Source organism: Panthera onca, chromosome C2 (assembly GCF_046562875.1).
Source record: "Panthera onca isolate mPanOnc1 chromosome C2, mPanOnc1 haplotype 2, whole genome shotgun sequence".
NCBI lineage: Eukaryota > Metazoa > Chordata > Mammalia > Carnivora > Felidae > Panthera > Panthera onca.
In genome coordinates this window covers 1,572,331-1,594,167 of record NC_138347.1, presented here as the reverse complement: position 1 = coordinate 1,594,167, position 21,837 = coordinate 1,572,331, and the positions used below count along the sequence as shown (strand labels likewise).

The following is a 21,837-nucleotide window of genomic DNA, read 5'->3' as shown; positions in this document are numbered from 1 at the left end:
GAGAGCGGCCGAGGGCATTCCCTGCCCGAACCCTGCTTATTGGAGCAGCTGGGGGGTGGGCAGTAGCCCCCGTCCAGCCGTTGATGGGGGGGCGTGGTGGAGGCAAGGTTGAGGCGTGCAGGGCCCGGCTCTGCACCCTTCCGGATGGCGGGAAGGCTTTGGGGGGAGGGGTGGTGGGGTGCCGGGGTGCCAGGGTGAGCGGGAGTCAGCAGGGTCTGGCGGTGGGTCGAGTCCAGGAGATGAGGAGACCGGAGGGATTAAGAAGTGCCCTTGGAGCTCCCTGGCTTGCCATGATGCTCGGTGGCAGAAGGACCCGAGGTGAAGGGTCTTCACTTACGGGCGTCATCTCACAGCGGGTTCTCTTCGAATCTGCAGCTTGCTCATCCCTTGGTGTGCGACGTGCAGGATGTTAATATCCTTCCGTGCGATCAGGAGCCTGCGTACCATGTTGTTTGTAAAACACAGACAGGTGCACGTGTGGAAGCTGCCGTGACACGGAACTGTCCGGAGCTGAGAGTCCCGGGTACCTAGTTATTCCTCACGAGTGTTCCCTTGAGCGTGGGTCACCTCTGTGTTTCAGACGGGGAACTGATGTAAGGGGCTCGGTAAGTTCTGGGAGAGCCGGGTGGTGTTGGCTAACGCATATGAAGCTCTCCCGTGTGTCAGGAATGTCGGAGCGAGCTTGATCCAGCCCACTGCTCGTGATGCTCTGAGGGGGCTCCCCTCCTGTGGAACTGTCCTCACCCTCTGCTCCGCACGCTCCTGCCCCGGGCCTCCTTCCACCTGTTCCTGACCGTCAGCCAAAGCAGAGCCCTAAGTGGGGAGGACGGGTCCATCACTCTCCTGCTCGGAGCCCTGCAAGTTCCCCCATCTCAGTCCCCCCAGGGGCCCGCTGTCCCCTCTGGTCACCCCTCTGGCTGTGGGGTCTGGGCTTCACCCCTCTGCACCCTCACCTCTCACCCACTGTGCCCTGCTGTCCCTCCGTATCCACTCCTCCTCCCTCCCATCAGGCTGCCCTCTGAGCAGAAGCCTCCGGAAGGCGGGGGTCTCGCTCTGTCTCCCTCCTGAGGGCTCAGAACGGTGCATGGCAGAGAGGAGGCAGTCGTCAGTGTCTGTGGACAAATGACTAACGTGTTCTTACTTTCTGCGCAGGTAGGAAGTGGCGAGCCGATCGAAGCTGTTTGCCTGCCTCCCGCACTGCCCCTCCCATGCTCCTGTTGTACTCGGTGAATCAGTCATCTATTTATGCCCCGTATGTCTGTGTTATCTCCAGATTTTTGTGCTTTTCTTCGTAGAATAGAAACATTTACAAAACATTCAAAATTGGTCTAAAACCATGAAGTACGGTAGAGTAAACTAGTCTGTTGCGAACAGGGAGCCCTCAACCTACGAGAGCAGCTGCGTCCTGCTGCCGCCATTTGAACCCCGGAGGGCAGCCCTACAACTGAAAAGCGTTCTCTTAAGTAATGACCGTCAGGGACGTAACGGATATAGCGACATTGTGACAGAAATGAGAATATGGGTAATTCTGGGAGGTTTCAGAAAAGCAGCCAAATATGATGAAAAACACCTGACTCGGCGGTGGAGGCTTAACCGGTTTAAAACCTGGAGAGAAGGCGGCTTGTAAGGTGCTTGGTGGAGGAGGAAGCGAGAGTGTCCCGGAGTGTAGGAAGCTGGGGATTTCGTCCCGGCTCTGCCTCTGAACTTGCTGGGCCACCTGCTTCCCACCCTGCCGCAGGCTCCTGGAGCGGAAAACAAGGGCGGTCACGTTGGTGACTTCCAAGGTTTGTTCCATTTCTAGGAGACTCTCGTATGCAAGAGTAAAATAATAAATTCTGAGGGTTTCAGGGGCCATTCAGCGAGCTGTTGAATAAATGTTTATCCTAGAACCTGTGCGCGGTCCTGTGTTGAAAGTGGGCAATGTCCCGTCCCTTCGCGGCTGCTACGGTCCGCCAGAGGCTAGCGCCCGGCACAGGGTATCCTGTCCCCCCCCGCTCTGGACCAGGCAGCTCTGCTGAAAGAGGTGAGGTGCGGGAGGAGGGGGGTCAGGAGGCAGCATCTCGGGGGGTGGAGGAATGGGTTCTGGCTCCAGGGGATTCCCTTGTTCCATTTTCTTAGTCTTAGGGGACTAGACTCTGTTGGTTGTCTGGAACTAAACTGAGCGAGGATTGTTTTCAGGTGCGTAAGTCTAAAGCTTATCGTACAGATCATTCCCTGGGAGGCGGTATTGAGTCAGCCCCCCTGCCGTGACATCATAGAGTTAGGAACTGAGCTTGTTAACGTATCTGTTGGTCGGGCGGGGGGTAAGTTTGGAGCTTGCCTCGTATTCTGTGCCTTTCTGTGCAGGCCGCACACACAGGCCCAACTTCTTTTTCTTGTTTCGGCTCAGTGTACGTGAATTCTCTGGCTCTCTGGGTGTTCGCGCGCTTGGTTCTCCTGAGGAGAGGGATTTACTCGAGGACACGGGTAGCTCTCCGCCCTGTGCGTGAGGCCAAGGAGCAGGCTTCCTGCGGGGCCGCGGGCCCCCTCTGCCCACACTCACCCCCCCACCTGGCACCCGGCTCTCCTCCATCTCCGTTTCTTCTCTTGTGAGGAGTTGGTTCTGCCGGGCACCTGCTTTGCCAGCTTTCTCTCTTTTGAGGCCAGCCTTTGTGTCGGTCGGTGCGACCTGCCTCTGATGTGTGCCGGGGCTGTGTGAGGGCAGGGCTTCTGCCTTAGGAAGGGGGGCTCACTCAGGGGGCGTCCCCAGGTAGAGACGGGGAGTAGGGTCCTGTGTGAAGCGCTCACTATCCAAAGACTGACGGACAACGGTGAGACTTCACTCAGATGCTTCACGTGGTCTAGACCTGGGCTCGATCTGAAGAGGGACCTACGTGCTCAGGCCACCGTCTACAGAGCAGCGATTTGAGGGGTTACGTCTGCTCTGTCCTGGCGATGCGTGACATCAGTCGCGTGAAACTGTATGTTTATTAGTCTGGATTGTTTCGAATTTGATTCTTTTTCAGAATAGGAATCTACCCCAAATAATAGTCCAACAGAGTGGTCGCTCTTGAATCCATGATCCGCGCTGGCTTTTACGGTATGTTTCTGTCATAGCACGGTGCTCTTGGGCGGGCCGCCTCTTTTGTGGTTGGCAATGCAGTAAAACTTTACTTTCACCGAAAAGTTATCTAAATGTTTCAAGGGCCTCGTGTAGTCATTTTTTAGGTTAACAGTTTCAGGGCTGTCGCGGCACATGCAGTAAACTGCGTCAGCTGGAAGCCGCTTTGGGAGTTGGGGCTGCAGAATCTTAATCCAGGAAGATGTGCAATTCATGGGAACGAATCATAGGAATTCGGAGCAGTGATAATTTGGGGTCAGAGAGTTCAACCTAGATTTGCCCATCACCGAAGACCTATGGAAAAGTCACTCCCGTCACCTTTTGGCTGGTTTCGGCAGTGGTGCGAGGGAACGCCCTCTCGGGACTGCTGGCTGCGTGTCCTGAGTACGTGGTGCAGTGTCACCCGAATGTAGCTCGCGCTCTCTTCACTTCTTGTCACTCCTACTCTGGGGGTTTTCCCTCATTAACGTTTTTTGTGTCACGCAGTAGAGGGCTTTCACCCACATGCACATGAACGAGTGACATCGTTGATCGTTCTACTATGAAGCTTTCTATTCTTTGATTTTCTCCCTCTGACGAAACTGCGAGCGGCCTGATATTTTCATAGAAAGAGCGGGTGTTGCGCAAACCGGCAGAGTATTCTGGAGGGAGCGGAGAGTGCCGTGTGCGGTGTCCCCCAGCTCCCCTTAAACTCCCTGGGTGGGGGGAGGGCCGGGCAGGGAGAGGAGGGTTTGATGAACTTAGGTGTTTCTCACCGCAAGCCCTTGCTGTAGGAAAGGGAGTTTTCTTCCCTTTAGTTCCCAGACTTTTGAGCTGGGACCACCCTGTGCAGGGTACGCTGGGTTCCTGGGACAGAGCCCGGCTGTGAGTGGAGGAGCCAGGATGTGGGAGAGCCGACCTGTGTTTCCCAGTCCCGCTGATCGTTGGGAGAAGCGGTGCCGTCGCACGTGCGACCCAGCTGTCTGGGGGTGCACCTTTCTGAGTGCTCTGAGGGGACGCGCTCGGGAAATAACAGGTGGGGGAAGCTCTGTGAGGAGGGTTTGTTTTCTTTTGTGTATAAGCGGCTGTCGTGAGATGTACCCTCTGTAGACAAGACAATTCAGTGACTTTCACAAATGTCTGAGTTGTGCAGCCTTTACCACAGTCCGGTTTTAAGTTTTTTTCAAGTTTTCTTTGAGAGAGAGGGAGACAGAGCGTGAGTGTGCACGCACAAGTCGGGGAGAGGCAGAGACAGCGAGGGAGAGACGGAATCCCAAGCAAGTTCCGCAGTGTCAAAACAGAGCCCGATGCAGGGCTTGAACTCACAAAGCTGAGCCCAGACCAAGAGTCGGACGCTTAACCGATTGTGCCACCCAGGTGTCCCACCAGAGTCCAGTTTAAAAAAGTTTCCGTCACCCCGGAATGTTCCTGTGTTTGTGTGAATTCCCGTTCCAGCCGCAGGCCTTGGCAGCCACTGATCTGTGTCTACAAATCTGTCTTTTCTAGACATTGCACTTCAATGGAATCATTGCAACCTGTAGTCTTTCGGGTCAGGCTTCTTTCCCTTAACAAGGCTTTTGGGGTCCGCCCATGTTGTGGAATGGATCGACACTTTGTTCCTGTCACTTGCTCGGTGGTCCTGCCTGCGTGGATCCAGCACATCCTTTCTGTCCCTTGGCCGGGGCTGGGCGTTTGGGGTGTTCGCACTTTCCGACTACTGTGAATAAAGCTGATCCGAACATTAGCAAACACGGCTGTGTGTGGATATGTGCTCGCGTGGGTGTGGGCTTCGAAATGGGGTTTAGGATAAAAACATTTCGCTGTTACGGACAGTGCTAGTAAAGACCATTCGCTAGATTTTGGGTGGCTTGCTCACCACGTCTGTCTCCGTGCGCTGAGCTTCTTGACTCGCGTGAACCTTTTACTTCCAGGGTGAGATGTCACAGTCCTGATGCGGAGCGTCGGCTACTAGGGTGGCTTATGCTGACAGCCCTCCGTGTCGGGCCCCGCAGATGAGCTCTTTCCCTTCATTTGACTGTTTATTTCCTCCGCCTGAGGAGATCAGTGCTGTGTGCTTGGGCACGAAAACACCCCATTCGGCCTGCGGAACCCCATGTGCCCGGTGCTTCGCCCCAGCATTTTCCCTTCTAGGAGTCTAGCTTGAGGGCGCACCTCCAACTCTATGGAAACACATATGGAAATGACCTACGTATCCGTGCAGGTGTGTCGACCACGGCGCAAAGTGCCACCTGCAGGACGGTACGGCCTCTGTGAACTGATTTGAGGTGACTTCCAAGACCCAGGTAGCGAGCGAGGCACGCTGCCAGAGGGTGCTGTGCTCTGTCCACCAGGAAGAAGGGCCGTGGGAAGACACAGGCGCGGCTGCGCGTTCGTGCCAAAGGGAACGGGATGGACGAGCCGGAGCCAGGGGCTGGACTGGTTCCACGGGGGTGGGTGGGAGGGGCTGGGAGGGACAGGGGAGTAGACTCGGCTGCAGGTGTGGGGGCGCGGTGCCCCTCCAAGCACACCGCTCGCTACAGCCTGACTCTGGGAGCCACTGCGCTGTTTACACACGCCCAAATGAAGCACGTTAACTTCAGCCAGGAGGTGGGGGGGCGCTAAAGTGGAATACACACAGAAGCAAACCTCAGTGTCCCCACAAACAACAACGGAGCCACAGGAAAAGGGACGGGAAGAAAGGTGGCAGCCTCATCTTGGAAGACGGCATTTTGGCTGCATTCTGTGAGGCCGAGGACTGTACAGAACCGTGCTTGTCATGGGGTTGAGGTTCGCAGGGTGAACCTACTCTGTGTGCACCCAGGACCGAACAGGTCGTCCGTCCGGGTGGGCGACCAGAGCCAGGTTGCAGTGTAAACCCACGGTCTCTAACGTGTGCACATCGGGATAGGTGTGTACAGGGACACGCAGAGATGGATGTGAGCATGAGGGTTACACGCACGTGCCCTGGGTCTCCGTCCCCTGACAGGCCCCAGCAATGGCGAGCATGCCCAGATATCATCCTCCGATAGGAAGGAACAGGTGCAGCCAGGACACCTGGCCGTGCAGAAAGTAAGGAGGTGCTCAGGAAGGGTGGGGTGTGTCGAGAGGGCACGGGGGCCCACCCCAAGCGGGAAAGATGGCCAGAGTTGAGTCAGTCTGAGCGAGGAAATAAAATGATGTAGGATCGGTTTATAATCCATAGACTAGAATAAATACCCACTACTCTGTACTGATATAAACAAATAATTGAATAAAGAAGCAAATAAACGGGGGGAGAAGGAGCAGCTCTTCCCGACAGAAGGGTTCTAATTAGTGTAGAAAGAGTGAGGACGTAGAAAAGACAGTACAGCAACGATTAGTTTAGGTGAGACTCAGGGATGGGGGCTGAGATTAGTGGGTGAGAGTTTGAGGAGAAACAGGATATTTGCCTGGGCTCTATCTCTTCCCCAAGTTATTTACTTATTAAAAAGGGAAAAATAGTAACTTTAGAGTGGAGAAAGCCAGCAGACACCAGCTAACCCAGGTGACCCAAGTTAACGTCACCTGTGGTAAGACAGGTCGCCATCATATAGCCCAGATGCCCCACGGGCACATCATGTGTCCAGTGTTCTTGCCACAGATGCGTAATCACAGCACTTTCACGAGGAGGTAGTGGACCCCAGAGGAACACCTGACCTGTGCTCTTCAAGTGTCCGGGTCCCAAAGGACAAGGAAGGCTTGAGGGGTGGTGGAGGCTCAGAGGAGTCTGGGGGGACATGATGGTGAAGTGCACCGTGGGTTGTGGATGGGCTCCTGGCACAGAGTGGTCTTCGTAGGAAAACGGGTGAAATTCAGATGCAGCTCGTGATTGAGCTAATAGTGTTGTGCCGGGATCATCTGCTAGCTTAGTAATTTATCAGTGATGCGGTAAGACGCAAACGTTAGGAGAGGCTGAGCGGACGACAGGTGGGCACTCTCTACTGTTTCCGGCTTTCCTGTAAGCCAATAGTTTCAAAACAGGAAGGTGAAAAAGCACATAACAAAACATGACGAGACACCTGTGGCGCTCAGGGTGAGGATGGGGCCACCTCCTTGGTCCTCCCACCCAGTCCTCCCATCGTCTGAGCTGCCATTGGGGATTCAGAGTTGTATCCAGTGGGAAACCCTCTCCTTCCATCTTACTGGGAATTCTGGTGGCCTTGAGCCCGCGGTGCAGCATATTCTGGAGCTGTGCTTTCCACTCCTGGGGAGAGGGGCAGGGGGGTTGTGTCGGGATCACCTGGCTCCAGTGGGAGGCGGCGCTGTGCCCGGGAGGCGGTCGGGGGCCCTGGCTGATGGGGACACCGGAGGCCCATATCGGGGATTTCACGTGGCTACAGGTCTTTTCCTGGGTCTTTTCCTACGTCTTTTGAGTTTATTATTTTTTTCCAGAGAGCGATTTTAAATGTTTATATGTTAAAATGTATTGGACATTTCCTTTACGACCTGGGCTTTGAGTCCCGTCTGAGCACACTTGCCCCGCCTCAGGAGCATTCCTCTTTCATTTCTTCTGGCCTCTTTTCCTCACTTAGCTCATTAACCTATGTGAAATTTGCTTTTATATGGTTGGAAGTGACGTGTGACATTTCTCCCGCTGGCTAGCCGGTAGCCTACTGCTCCCCAAGCAGCCTGCCCTGTGCCCACGGTTACCACGTGCTGAGTGGTTTCTCCAGTTACGTTTCTAATTGCTTATTGCTGCCGTGCAGGGAGCCTCTTGGGTTTGCATGCCGGTTATGCGCACAGCTTGCGATCGTGTCTCGTGTTTTCTAGGCGGAGGATCAAGTTGTGCAGGTGATGCTGTTTCCGTCTAATCTTTGTACTTTCCCCTCGTGCACTGGCTGGGGCTCCCGGTGCCACCTCAGATGTACTGCTCGCACGGCAGTGGTGGTCAAGGCGCCCCTCTTGCGCTGGCTTCCACCCGGTGTAGACGCTCGTGTTTCATCGCCAGGTGTGGTATTTGCTGTAGCTGTTCTGTGCACACCCTTTATCTAGGTGAGCAGGTCACCTTCCTCCTTGGCTGAGAGTTTTTTAAAATAAGCTTTCTCATGAATAGCAGTAGAATTTTGTATGCTTTTTCTGCATCTGTTGAGATGGTTGTATGGTTTTTCCTGTCTAATCTGTTAATATAGTAAATTTCATTAGTAGATTTCTTGCTGTTAAACATTTCATTCTTTACCTTCAACACATTGAAAATTAAATTTTCTACGTATCGCAAGGCCTTTTCCTTTATCAAAAAAGTCCTTCCTCCCTTCAGCCCCCTAGCTTTTTACTTTTTTGGAGTATAGTTGACATACTGTAAGGTGTATGTAGTGCTGTGCTGGTAAATGTTTAACAGATGCTTTCTGGAGGGAGGGGGACGTAAAAAGCCCTGATGGATAGCATTTGCCAGTTTCTGTGGCGTAAATGTTCTCACCATTGCTTGTTTCAAGCTACCAGTGAGCTGTCAGCAGGCTCCCCAAATTCCAGAAAATGTAATAGTCCTCTCTCCTTAGCTGCTAGGGGCTGGTGCCAGCTACCACTGAAACCCGGTGCAGCCTGGTGACCCTCCCGGCTGTGTGCGATCACGTGACCATCTCCGACATCCACCCTGAGGCTTCCTCATGTCCGTCCAAGTCAGCTCTCCTGGCTCCCTGGGGTAGCCGCCGGTCCGACCTTGGTCACCATCCCGTCCTTGCTCCTGGTGTGACCTTCACATCATTCTTGTTTTCTGTTCTGTGCATTTACAACTCTGTGTTTGCCTCTCGGAGCTACCTGTTTATAGGGAGTAAAACGTAGGACTCATAGTGACTTTTATCGGAAAGGTGACATCTGGCCCATGGTTGCTACTGTAGCACTAACTGTATTAGAAGAGCAATGTTGGTCCCATGATAGTAAGTGTCTTATAATCTGAGGGGTTGCTAGCATCTTCTATTCACGGAGCTCTCCGTCTTCCCCCGTGTAAACTGAACCTGTTTTCCGTCACGTATGCAATCATTTGACCGGTAGCTTTTCAGCACCTACTGTGTGTCAGGCACTTTGGAGGCCAAAGGTGCGGCAGCGAATGAATAACTCGGTGTCTTTCTTCATGGAGCACAGGTTCCCACGTACCTTTAAGCTGCATGTTTTTCCAGTTTGACTGGCCTTCCCGATTTTCTCCTCACTCAGACCTCCGCTTGTCTTTACCCCTGGTATTATCTTAAATCACCCTTAAATCAGTGTGATTTCTTCCACTGCTTGATCTCAAAATTCCCTGCTTCAGTGTTAGTTGGTGTTTAGCCTAACTACTTATATAATTATTTCTGCTTTTATTAAATTCTCATGATGAAAAGGCAAAGGAACTGGTTTTGGTGGTGTTACATCAGGAAAGGTTAATTTCTGCAAGGGCTGCGACGGTAGAGTGCCTGGAAGAGTTCGTGAGACAACACAGGTGCGTGGACCGTCATCTGAGGAGGAGCCGTGGGTGAGCTCATCACCTGCAGCTCTCTGGATGCCAGCGGGCTTATTCCCTCCCGGGGTGGTCTCTGTCTGCCTCCTGAAGGCCTCAGGGCGCGTGGGGCTGTGCCTCTGGCAGCCCGCTGGCTCCGAGGGATGGGAGTCCGGTTCCCAAGCACCATATGGTGTGTTGTGCATTTGTTCCACGCTGTGTGGTCAGGTGGGAGTGGAGGAGATCAAGGATGCGAGTCCCCGTTCTCCAGTGGACCCTCAGCCCAGGGAGAGTGGCGGGTTTGCCTGGGGGAGAAACGTCTAGAGGCTCTCCCCTACCCCCACCCCCATGAATTTAGCCGTCATGGCGGGTAGGCAGGCTGGAGGCAGGCCAGGGGACCTCCGAAATCCATCCGCTCATTTTAATAAGAGAAAATAGTTCTGTTTTATTTATTCAGATAATTAAAAAGCCCTTAGAGATCAACGTTGCTCATTCCTTGGGGAGGATATTGGGAAACAGTGTGAAAAGCACAGTGTGGGTGGGTCTTGGCTCCTGGCCCCCTAGCATTCTCTGGTGCACAGAAGAACCTTTGGCCTGCTGGGCCCGTTGGCCTAGAAGGTGTGCCTGGCCCTCAGCCGAGATCCAGAGGCAAAAACACATTCCCTTTCCTTGCCCTGGTCTCCAATGACACCTGACTAGCCGGGTGTCTGTCGAGGATGGAGGGAGACCTCGGAGGCTCTTCCTTTTCTCCTCAGCCAGCTTCGACCTCATGGAAGGGACCGGCTGAGCTGGCCCCCTACCCCCCACCCCCCTACCTCTGCCATAGTGCATCTGGCTGCTGAGAGGGATTGGAAAGATGGACAGCAAAGATCAAAGAAAAGCATCTTCGTGGGGATAAATATTATCTTTTTCTCAGTATAGTTGCACTTTGGAATTTAATCTTTGAAAATAATAATTATGGGGACTAAGTCTTAACATGAGAGTTGAACCCTTAGAGATAACCTTTAAATCTTGGAATGAGAATTCAAGAGCCATCATCTGAAGTCATTTTTCCATTGTTGGGCTTTTGCTAGATTTTAACAAATGGGTACATCTTCTTTATCTGTACTTAAATTTGTAAGCCAGAGTGATACTCTTGATGTCAATGGAAGAACAAAACATCTTTCTTTAAGTGTCAAAGTACTGATCACAGTGGGGATCGTCCTAAAACACAGGTAAGGTGGAGGGAATCAGTGAAGCTCTGAATATCTTAAGTCTAACTTTACCTGAATAATTATTTAAAAAGCCATTTTGATAAATAAAGCCTCCCAATCCTATAAAATATGAGTAATTCATCGTCATGCATTTTTGTATTTTTTATTTCTCTTTCTTAAAGGGAGATCTCGGGTCCTGAGATGTCAAAAGTACTATCATGTTTAGGTTTTTAGGGCCAAGGAAATCTTTATCTTGTTTTCTAGCACCGACAGGGTAATCTGTTACTAGGTTATTGAAATCTTTTGATGAGTCTCATATCATCCCCCACCCCAATATTTACACAGTAAACAATGAAAACCAGGAAGCCCACGCTCTGAGATAAGCAGGGTTGCCAGAGGAAGGAAGGGGCATGGCTCCTGCCACACTGTGGGGGCCACATGCCCACCTTCACGTGGTTCGGGCCACAGAGGAGCCTGGTGTGAACCATGGCTGGGGGGCGCTGGGGTGCTGAGCAGCTGGCATGCTGTGCGGGGCTGTCCTTAGCGGTCCCCAGGTCCCAGGAGGAAAGCGTCGTCAGAGCCGGGTTTCGGCTGCAGGGACCCTCTCGCAGCACTAGGCCCGGGTGCACCAGCCGCTCTGTTCCCCATCTGCTTACGCTCCCCATGGCGGGTCTCCAGAAGTGCCTGCTGACGTCCCTTGTGAGTGGAAGAGAGAAGTGGGCATTCTGTGTGTGCTGAGCCCTCCCAGCCACGCTGTTGCTGTTCTCTGACCTGGTAGTGTTTTCCTGCCACCTCTTGCATTTTATTCTTGCCACCTCTTGCATTTGATTCTGTGGTCCAGAACTAGTCCTTGTCCCATGTGGCGAGGGTCAGGGTGGTCGTGATCTGAGGCTGAAATCTGTCATTGTGTGTGCACAGCGGTGTCTGAGCGGACCTGCCTGCCTCTTGGCCTGGCCTCACCCCGCTTTGCCTTGTCTTATCCCAGGAAGAGGCCCCTATACCAGGGGCCTGGAGGACGCACAGGCAGCCACATCTGGGGGGTGCGGTGGGATGGGTCTGCTGCAGCAGGAGTCTGGCAGGGTGATGAGGCCCAGAAGGTACATGCTACCAGCCGAGACCTGGATTTTTATCTTTTATTTTTATTTATTTTTTATTTTTTTAATGTTTATTATTGAGAGACAGAGACAGAGCATGAGCAGGGGAGGGGCAGAGAGAGGAGGCGACACAGAATCCGAAGCAGACTCAGGCTCTGAGCTGTCAGCACAGAGCCCGAGGTGGTACTTGAACCCACGAACCGTGAGATCAGGACCTGAGCCGAAGTCAGGTGCTTAACTAACTGAGCCACCCAGGTGCCCCAAGACCTGCATTTTTTAAGTTATAGGCCAGAACTTAATTATTCTGTGTCCTCCTGGCTGTAACTCTGGGCACTTATCTCTTCCCTGCCCTGATAAGCACCTGGGGGTTGCGTTTCCTGTCCCTGCACAGCCGTGGTATAGTAGGGGCTTAAAAAATGTTTGATAGGGGCACCTGGGTGGCTCAGTCAGTTGAGTGTCTGACTTCGGCTCAGGTCATGATCTCGCTGTCTGTGAGTTCGAGCCTTGCGTTGGGCTCTGTGCTGACAGCTCAGAGCCTGGAGCCTGTTTGGATTCTGTGTCTCCCTCTCTCTTGCCCCTCCCCCACTCACACTCTGCATCCCTCTCTCTCTCTCTCTCTCTCTCAAAAATAAACACAAAATTTTTTTTAAAAGTTGAGGCTCTTTTGAGAAATAAAATACATCAAATTATTCGGAAACATTCTTTACAACTTGACGCACAGCTGGATTCGAGTGCAGTGTCCAGTGTGTATTCTGAGCCTCACTAAAGACCCACGGTCTCAGCTTCCGTCAGGCTGCCCGTCCTGACTCTTGTCCAGGGCAGAGCTTCTCAAGTGCCGAGAGCCCAGTATAGAGCCCGGGCTCATCTGTCGTCTGGAGTTACCTTTATGTTCGGAAATCTTTAAGTAAAATTTTGAAAAGCTTTCATTAACTCCCCAGGATGGTTTTGAATTGTGGATTTGGGGGAAAGTGTATCTCTGGTGTTTTGGTGCTGTGCTGTGTCCGGCTGTGTCTCAGCTCCACACTTGTGTATCCTCAGGACCCTGTCCTGGTGGGCGATGTTCACGTGGCTCTTCTCTCCTCCCTGCCAGTCTTTCCCGAGTGCCCCTCGCATGGGGATGGGGGGAGAGGGTGCAAGTAAATGACTTGTGGAAGTGACTTTGTGGAAGAATCACTCCTATGTATCTAGCAGTACATGCACAAAGGTGACCTGAGGAATCACTGAGCCAGGACCCCCACGTGGGGGACGGCAGACGGTGGTGTTCATGCTGGGGCTTCCCAGCTCGGATGCCTGCCCCCACTGTCACCACCTACTTGATTGTTCTGGTTGAGTTTTGGCCTCCCTGTCCCTCTGAAATGACTCTTCTGAGTCACCAGTGACCTGTCTTTGTCAGGGTCAGTGGCCACTGTCCTGTCCCTGTCTTGCTCAGGCCCTCAGCAGCATCTGACAGAACTGCCTGAGCCGCCTGGTCCCCCAGCCCCCACCTGCCCTTGGCCCAAGGGCCACACTCCCCACCTGCTCTGGGTGCGGATGCCTCTCCTGCCTGCTTGCCCTGGAGCCCCAGCCCCTGCCCTCCACTCTGGAAGTGGTGCCACGTGCACCTGCTCAGAGCTGATCCCCGGCCCATCCCTGCCTCCCACTGCCTCCCAGGGGGCCTGTGACCATTCTCACTCCTTTCTCCCGCCTTGCTCACTGCACAAGGCCTGCCAGCTCCTCCAAATCTGTTCCCGTCTTCCCCCGCTGATCCCCCTCTCTAAGCCCCAGGAGCTCTTCATTGGCTTTCCGGGGTCCAGACTTGCTCCCGTGTGGTCCGCCCTCATGGGGTCACTGCAGACATCCTTCGAGGGGCGCGTCTCATCAGGTAACGCCTACTTGACCCCTTCCAGTGACTTCCTGTCATGATGGGGAAAGTAAGTTCCCTTAGGAAAAAGTGCACAGGCCTTCTCCCTGGGTGATTTCCCTCCATTTTTCCTGTTTGCCGATCTGCACAAATGGAGCCCCCCTCCCCCCGTTCTTCCTGTGGGGGACTGTCATCTATCTCCCAGGTGTTTGTAAGGTTGCCACCTGCCTGTCTCTGGGCCATCAGCTCAAATGTTGTCTCCTTGGCGAGACTGTGTCCCCGTGTTGTCCTTGTCCACGTCACCCCGCTCTATAAACACTCGGCGTGGCCCTGTCTGCCGGTTGGCCTACGTGTTGACTCTCCCTCTGCCCTGGAACACGAGCTTTTGGAGGCCAGAGGCAGTCACGGTCGCTGCTGTGGATCTGGGTCTGTAGCAGGCCTGTTCATAGGACTTGTGCCCACGTTTCCGTGGCCTGTGTTTGGGTCAGGGTTGGTTTGGCAGCGTGTAGCAGAAAACCTGGCTGGTGTGGTTTTCCATTCCTGGGCTCCTTATACCAAGAAGTGGACAGTCTGGGGCCGGAACAGTGGTTTCTGGACCTGTCTCCAGTCTGCTGTTTCCTTCTCATACTTAGCTCCTCGGGTCTTGTGGTGAATTCTGACTCCAGCCTGATGTTCCGTAGAAAGGCAGGGAAGCAGGAAGGGGCGGTGTCTCCAACAGGAAGGCATTTCTGGAAACCCCCAGCGTGTGTCTCATTGGCTGGAAGAGTGCTAGAGCCGCCTTTGGCCACTAGGGTCTGGGGCAGAGTTTGTGCAGCAGAGTCAGACTCTGTGGGGGAGGGGTCCGGGTACCTGACTGCCAGACGCTTCCCGCTTCTTATGTCTCAAGTCCACACCATAGACAGGTGCGTGGAGATAGCTGCAGGCTCTGTTTCATAAAAAATAATTGGAGAGTGGGGCGGTCTGGGGCTGGGCGAGCTCGCCAGTCTTGTACCTCAAACCAGACAGACTTAACCTACCTGGTGACACGGACGGCTGGCGGCAGGTGTGGGGTGTGCTTGGCAGGGACAAGCCCCTTCTGTGCAGTGACCTGAGGGCACGGTCGCTGTGGGTGGGCCCAGGCAGCAACCTGCGCCAGGAACCAGGCCTCCCTCTGTAGGGAGGAGGGAGCGAGCTGGGTTCTCACGGCAGGGCACGAGAGGAGGGGGGCCCCTGCCACCCCCGAAGTGACTTTTGCCGTGTCTGTGGAAGATGCCTGGAGAAGAGCCCTCTCAGGCTGGGCGGCTTGGGAAGGCAGGCGCCGCCCGCTATCTGCCGGGGCCCAGCCTCACACAGCGGCCCCGGGGCCCGGAAGCGGCAGACCCTCCTCCAGAGGAGCCGCTCTCGTATTCGCCCACGCTTCGCAGCCTCTTGCGTGGTTTCTGAGGTCGCCTACACGAGAGAGAAGCCCTGCCCCCCGGGGGAGCTCGCCTGGGACTTGGGACGAACCTTCCCCACGTCTCAAACGTCCCCAGGGCGCTTCCTGTTCAAGTTCAGCTCCTTTCCCCCGGGTTTCCTGCAGGGAACCGGCTGTGAGGATGGACTTTCCCCGCCTTCTCGGCAGTGCCTGTAGGTCAGGAAGAACAGAGGGCGGGCGTGCGGTTCCTTGCGAGCCTTCTCCACCCGCGAGGCGCTCACCAAAGGGCGCGGCGTCGCCGGAGCTGTAGGAGGCAGATGTGGCCAGAGGGGGCTGCGGGCGCCGCGGGTGGTTGAGCCTTCTTCTGAGCAAGCCGTGGCGGGGTATGGGCTATGAAATCACAACTGCCGTTTGGAAGGTTCTCCGCGGCGCTGGCTGGAGAGCGGGTGCGGGCGTAGGTGTGAGTGTGGGTGCAGGTATAGGTGCGGGTGCGGGGGTGGGGGTGAGTGTGAGTGCGGGTGCGGGTGAGAGTGTGGGTGCGGGTGCGGGTGAGAGTGTGGGTGCGGGTGCGGGTGCGGGTGGGGAGGCCGCTGTCCAGGTCGGCGGTGAAGGAACAGGGCAGGTAGACGGCAGACCCATTGCGTGGGGTTTGGCCTGCGTAGCCGCGTGGAAGGCGGAGCCTTTGGCCGGACAGAGCCTATAGGGAAGAAGCTTTGGGGGTGGGGGCGTGGACGTGCCCACTTTGACAGGCGGTAGCTGGGGGGGCGGGCACGTCTGCTTTTCCGTCTCCAGCCCCTTGGGCTCTGGGGCCCAGGCCTGCCAGGGGGCACATCGCACTCCCCCTCCAGTCTGGTGTCTCACAGGTGTTCCTGAACATCTGGAACCAGCTACTGTATTTTCCTTAATTTCCTACCCCTTCTTCTCACAGTGAATGTCACCGACTCCCCCCCCCCCCCCCCAAGTTGCTGGCAACCTGGCAGCTTTTCCTCGGTGTCACATCTAGTTCCCTGCACCTTTTGTTTCTGCTGTCCCATCCATTCTCTACCCAGGATGCCTGCTTCTCTGTGTCTCCCCTCCGCCCAGGGGCCCCAGGCCACCATCATCTGTCCGTTGCCCTCAACAGAAGCCTCCTGACCCTCCTGGGCCCCAAATCTTGCCTTGTGCTCCCGGTGCCCTTCATGCAGCAGCCAGAGCCCACTCTCTTGCCCTGCACTTACAGGCCCTTAGGCTTGACCTTGGGCGCAGTAAAACTGTACTTACTCCTTACCCACAGACACCGGGCTTGACTGCCTCCCACCTGTTTCCAGCCTCCTCCCTCTGACTGCTCTCCCCGCGTGCTCCAGGCCCCCGGCCTCCTCCCTCCAACCGCTCTATCTGCTTGAGTTCAGGCCCCCAGCCTCCTCCCTCTGACCGCTCTGTCTGCTTGAGTCTAGCTCCTTGCGTCTTCAGGTTCTTGTATATGCCTCGCCTGTTGCCACCTCGTGGCTTTCCCTGTGCTGCTCTTCCTCCATCAGATGGTGGCCCCCACCTCTGAGACGATCCGGACCTGCTTATCTGTAGGGGTATCCTCTTGTCTTCAGTTGAGAGGCAGCTGAAGGAAGTGGGCATCTGCCTGGACTCTGGAACCAGACTGTTGGTCTGAGCCATGCCAACCCCACCTCTCACTGTGTGACCCTGACATGTTTGACCTTCTGGGCCTTGGTTTCCCGATCTGTAAAATGGGGATACTAATACCTCCCTCGTTACTGTGAGGACTGAATGATCATGTGAACCATGTGAGACAGTGTCTGGATAGTAAGAGCTAGACGGGGCACCTGGCAGAGCCCCTCAAGACGGGTGAGTGTCCAGGAAGTCAGGAGCTGGTCACCTTATCCCTGAGCCTTGCTGCCTTTGCCTTGGAGTTGGAGACACGGCCAGGTTACTTAGTGTTTTAGGCCAGACCGGGCATTTCCTGTAGAGCAGAAATGATTGGTCTCCGGTATGGGGACATACTTTTCCCCAACAAAACACATACCCAAGTTGTTTTACCAGTGGGCAGGTAGAGCTGGAAATGGCTTCTCCAAACTGTAGAGATAAAATTGGATAGATGCTTGGGATTGGAATTAAACCTTGGATCATCTGATAGGAATTTCCATGGCTTCTGTTAAGGGTTGTTAATTCAACATTACTGTGAGAGAGAAGTGGTAGGGATTGGTGACCAAGAAAGTGTAATTTCCTGTGGGAGAGCAGCCTTTTCATTATTCCTTTTATGTCAAATAAGGCTATAGTTGGTCATCCTTTAATGCAGAGAGTAAAACCTGTTAAATTTGGATTTTTCTTTAGATTGGCCTTTAAGCCTTTAAAAAATAATTTGCCACTTATGTTCAATGCAAGTCACTACCGTATCACTTTGTATAAATCAAAGCATAATTACTAAACACAGTGTGCATTCTAGAACATAGTGTTTGTTCACACATGCTGTTCTTGTTTTGAAGATTGTTGAATTTGGTGTTTCTGGAATGCTCTCTAAGGCTGGCATGTCTTTGGTTATGAAGGCCCCATAGCCGAAATAATGGAGTGTCCATGTGTGACGATGGACGAGAGACTTCAGAGAGGGTGTCTGTGTGTTGATGGTTGTATTAGATTAACTTCCAGAAACTACTTTAGGCTTTGTCCCAGGTACTGCCTAAAAATATTGGTAGAGAGGTGTTCAGTTGTGGGTTTATAAAGATAGAAACGTATACAAATAGCATAAAACTTGTGTGAATGTAACTCAGGCGAACTTCTAATCTTCCCTTTTCCAAACACGTGCTTTACCAAACCTCATGTTCAAGATTTTCTTTTCTTTTTTTTTTTTTTAATTTTTTTAATGTTTATTTATTTTTGAGACAGAGAGAGACAGAGCATGAGCAGGGAAGGGGCAGAGAGAGAGGGAGACACAGAATGTGAAGCAGGCTCCAGGCTCTGAGCTGTCAGCACAGAGCCCGACGCGGGGCTCGAACTCACGAACTCTGAGATCATGACCTGAGCTGAAGTCGGACGCTTAACCGACTGAGCCACTCAGGTGCCCCGCCTCATGTTCAAGATTTAACAGAGATGTTTTAAGGGGAACCTGGGTGTCTCAGTTGGTTAAGCGTCCGACTCCGGCTCAGGTCATGCTCTTGTGGTTTATGGGCTCGAGCCCCATGGCGGGCTCTGTGCTGACAGCTCGGAGCCTGGAGCCCGCTTCGGATTCTGTGTCTCCCTCTCTCTCTGCCCTTCCCCCACTCATGCTCTGTCTCTCTCTCAAAAATAAACATTAAAAAAATTTAAAAGAGATGTTTTAAAAAAAGTCACCTTTAAATTGTAAAAATGATTTAACATGTACAAAAATAAAGCAGCATTTGATGACTATGTGAGGTTCTATACATCTGCTCTCTGGCACTGGGTTAAAATGATACTCCAGGGTTCTTGTTGGGCTGGGATGGGAAGGGCAGCAGAGTGCGCATGCTGTGGGTTTGGGATGCCTACTGTCATTGTGCTGGCTTTGTCACCTGCTGTCCCCAAGTCAGATGCAGCCACCAGCTCCCGTGAGCACTGCCAGCTTCTCCAGAGCTGCAGTGGGCGGGAGGCCCAGCCTCTGCCTGTCACCCACCGTACGGAGAAACACTTTGCAAACTACCTGATCATTTTTTTGACTTTATAAATTTAATGAGCCAAAATAAAGGTAAAGTATCTTCTAATTCCCAAGGTAGAGGTGTAGGTACCCAAAGTTCCTAAGTCCCGTCTTGAACTCAGCAGGATGTCGCCAACTTCTTTCAGTCTGTACATGGAATTGCAGGAGGTGTGACCTTTCTTTGTGGCCACAGCCTGCAAACCAGTGGCGGTGGGATTCTCCCTTTTCTGGATCCATTTCTATTAGTGAAGTCAAGGAGCGGAGGCAGGGGAGCCCTGGCGCTCTGTGTCCACGCCGGGGGTCCTGGCCGCGCTGGACGGGCGCCCTACCCGAGGACCAGCTGCAGGGCGAGCGGGATGAGCATGGCCAGCAGGTCCAGAGGGCCAGGCGCGGGGTGCGGGGTGCGGGCTGCGGCCTTGAGCTCAATGCCCGGCAGGGGCCGGCCCGCCGACGAGTTGCCGTCTGGGATCGCGGTCGGGGTGGGTGCGGTGCCCATCGGCTCCATGCAGGTCTGCGCGGGCAGGAGCAGGGCCACCAGCAGCAGCAGCAGCAGCGGCGGCGTGGGCCAGGTCGCCATGGCTGTGTGCTCGGGGCGCGTCTCCTTGCCGGTGCTGGTCGCAGTGGCCGCCGCTCCGCAAGTCTATTCTGTAGGGCCCTCTCAGGGTCCTCTTTGGTGGGGTCCGGTCTGGCCAGCCGCACCCGGCCAACTCCCGCTGGCGGCTGTTAACCGTCGGTCCCGGGATCCCGCCCTGCCCGCGCGCACCCGCGCCCGCGCGCCCTGGAGCCGGCGGAGCGTGCACGTCTGCGCTGTGCCCTGCACGCCCGGCTTCCTCCCACGCAGCCCCTGGCCGGGGCCGCGGAGCTGCTAAGCTGGGACTCCGGGGACGCGGATGCCCCTGGCGTGTTACAGCATTCTGCAAATCCCTGGGGTCAGTGCTTTCTGGGGACATCGGAAACCTTTCCTCCCGCGGTGTGCACACGGAGGTTTTGTTTTAAAAACCTTGAGATTATGGTATCTTTTTCTTAAATATGCCTGTGATGTAGCCGTGATTTTTTTTTTTTTTTTTTTTTTTTTTTTGTTAATGCTTCTCCCAGGTTTTACTCATGTACGACGTTTACTTCCTGGACTGCAGTTTGAAAGGAAAGCATTTCTTAAGTAAACCGGGGACTCTTGCTTTTGGACGTTAGGATGACCTCTGCCATCTTTGAAACTGTACGTTTTTTCTCCCCAAGCAGAACTCTTATGAACATTTCCAAAAAACTATGTACTTCATATACAGACATTTGAATTTTTAATTTAAATTAAATAAAATTTATTTGTTTTTCAAATAAGTAAGCTCTGCACCCAAGGTTGGGCTCGAACTCACGACCTTGAGGTCAAGAGTCGCATCCTCCACCAGCTGAGTCAGCCAGACGTGTGAATTTTTTGAATGTCCATTATGAACCGAAGTCTTTGCTGATCGTTAGGTGGGAAACACAACTGGCAGCAGCCTAGGGAGAGTCGTCACAGCTGGGGCTTTGCCAGATGTGGTTTATTTATTAATTCTACGCCCGCAGCATGCTTTTTGCTTATTTCTGTTCCACATCAGAATCGTCAGTGTATCTTCCTTACTTGGATTTGGCCTCTACTTGTAATCAACACAAGGGTTTAAAATAGTTCTATGTGTTTTAAATTGTAAAAGTATGCGTATCTTTGGAAATAATCGTGCAAACAGTTGAAAACGAAAGGTTTAGGCTTCCTCCCCCATCCCAGTCACTGCAGGTAGCCCCTCCCATTACACCAGCCAGTCAGTATCCGGTGGGAGAAGTCCATTTACTTGGAACAAGCTTGGGGTGCTGGTGTCAGAAGTAGAACTTGGATTCAGCGTAGGTACAACTGGCTTCTTCCGTTAAGCGTATTTTCCAGATGTGTAACTGCATGTTCCGTAAAAGAGCACACGGGGGCGCCTGGCTTCCTCAGTCAGTTGAGTATCTGACTTCGGCTTGGGTCACGATCTCATGGTTCGTGGGCTGGTGAGTCCGAGCCCCGCATCAGGCTCTCTGCTGGCAGCACAGAGCCTGCTTCGGATTCTCCGTCTCCCTCTCTCTCTGCCCCTCCCCTGCTCATTCTCTTCTTTTCTTTCTCTCTCTCTAAAATAAAATAAACATTAAAAAAAAAAGAGCATATAAAAAATAAAGAGCAAGGGCCCCTTTCTAGGGCCGGGCGGGAAATGCCCCAGGTGAGCCCGGAGCACGTGTAGACCCAGACAGGAAGGAAGTGCCCGAACAACACGACGCCACCTCCATGGGCGTGTCGGGGGGGACACAGGAGCCACCCGAAGGGGCTCCCAGCGGCCAGAGCCGGATCGGTCCCAGCGAGAGGGAGGGCGTGTTGGGTGACAGCCCACGGTGCAAAACACACACGCACGCGTCCAGACTGACATCGGCAGACGATGCAGGCACGCTCTGATGCGCAGACTGAATTTCTTCTCCGGAGGAGGATCCCACGTCGTCTACGCGGCTGCTCCGTCCCCGGGGGGCCGAGCCCACCTCCCCACTCCTCGGGCGCGGGCTCCGCGCGGCGACTCCCTTCCGCGGGGGGCGGTGCGGGGAAGGGAAGGAGTCGCGTGGATGGGGACAGCCGGCAGACGCACCTCCGCCGGGTGACCACGGCCAACATCAGCGGTGACAGGCCGTGCCGGTGGCACCCGCCCGGGCCGGGTGGGAAGAGGCGGGCGCTTCCCCCCAACAAGCCGCCACCCCAGTCCAGTCACGAGAAGCCATCATGCCGCTCCCACTGGGGGACATGCCCCCAGATCCCTGACCCGTCCTCCTCGACACCGTCAGGGTCATCAGAGAAACTGTCACAGCCCAGAGGAGAAGCAGAGGGATGGGATCAAGGAAACGTGGTGTCCTGGACGGGGCGGCGGGGCGGGGGGGTGGGGGGAGAACCAGGAAGGAAGAAGGACATGAGGGGAAACTGAGGAAACCTGACTATAAACTAAGGCTTGTTAGCTTAGTTAACAACAAAGTGTTAATATTGTCTCGTTAATTGTAACCAATGTACCGTGTTAACAGAAGTTTATAAAGGGGGAGCTGGATGTATGTCATCTCAGTTTCTCTTTAAGTCTAAGATGGTTTTAAAAAAGAAAGTCTCTTTTAAAAGATAGTGTTTTTAAAGAAGCTAATAATTCCTTAGAAGCT

General features: G+C 53.9%; 1 protein-coding gene across 5 annotated transcripts in view; it reads left to right on the top strand.

Annotated features, from left to right (window-relative positions):
* Window positions 1-21,837, top strand: part of ADARB1 (adenosine deaminase RNA specific B1) — a 137,847-nt gene that overhangs the window by 9,026 nt on the left and 106,984 nt on the right. Inside the window, exons 1-3 of one of the 5 annotated variants that reach the window (XM_060640612.3) lie at window positions 1,200-1,252; window positions 1,739-1,784; window positions 1,888-2,023. The exons of 2 other annotated variants lie outside the window; for them this stretch is intronic. The gene's annotated coding sequence lies outside the window, so the exon portion shown is untranslated. 2 more of the 5 variants (XM_060640616.3, XM_060640614.3) reach the window with 2 other exon arrangements.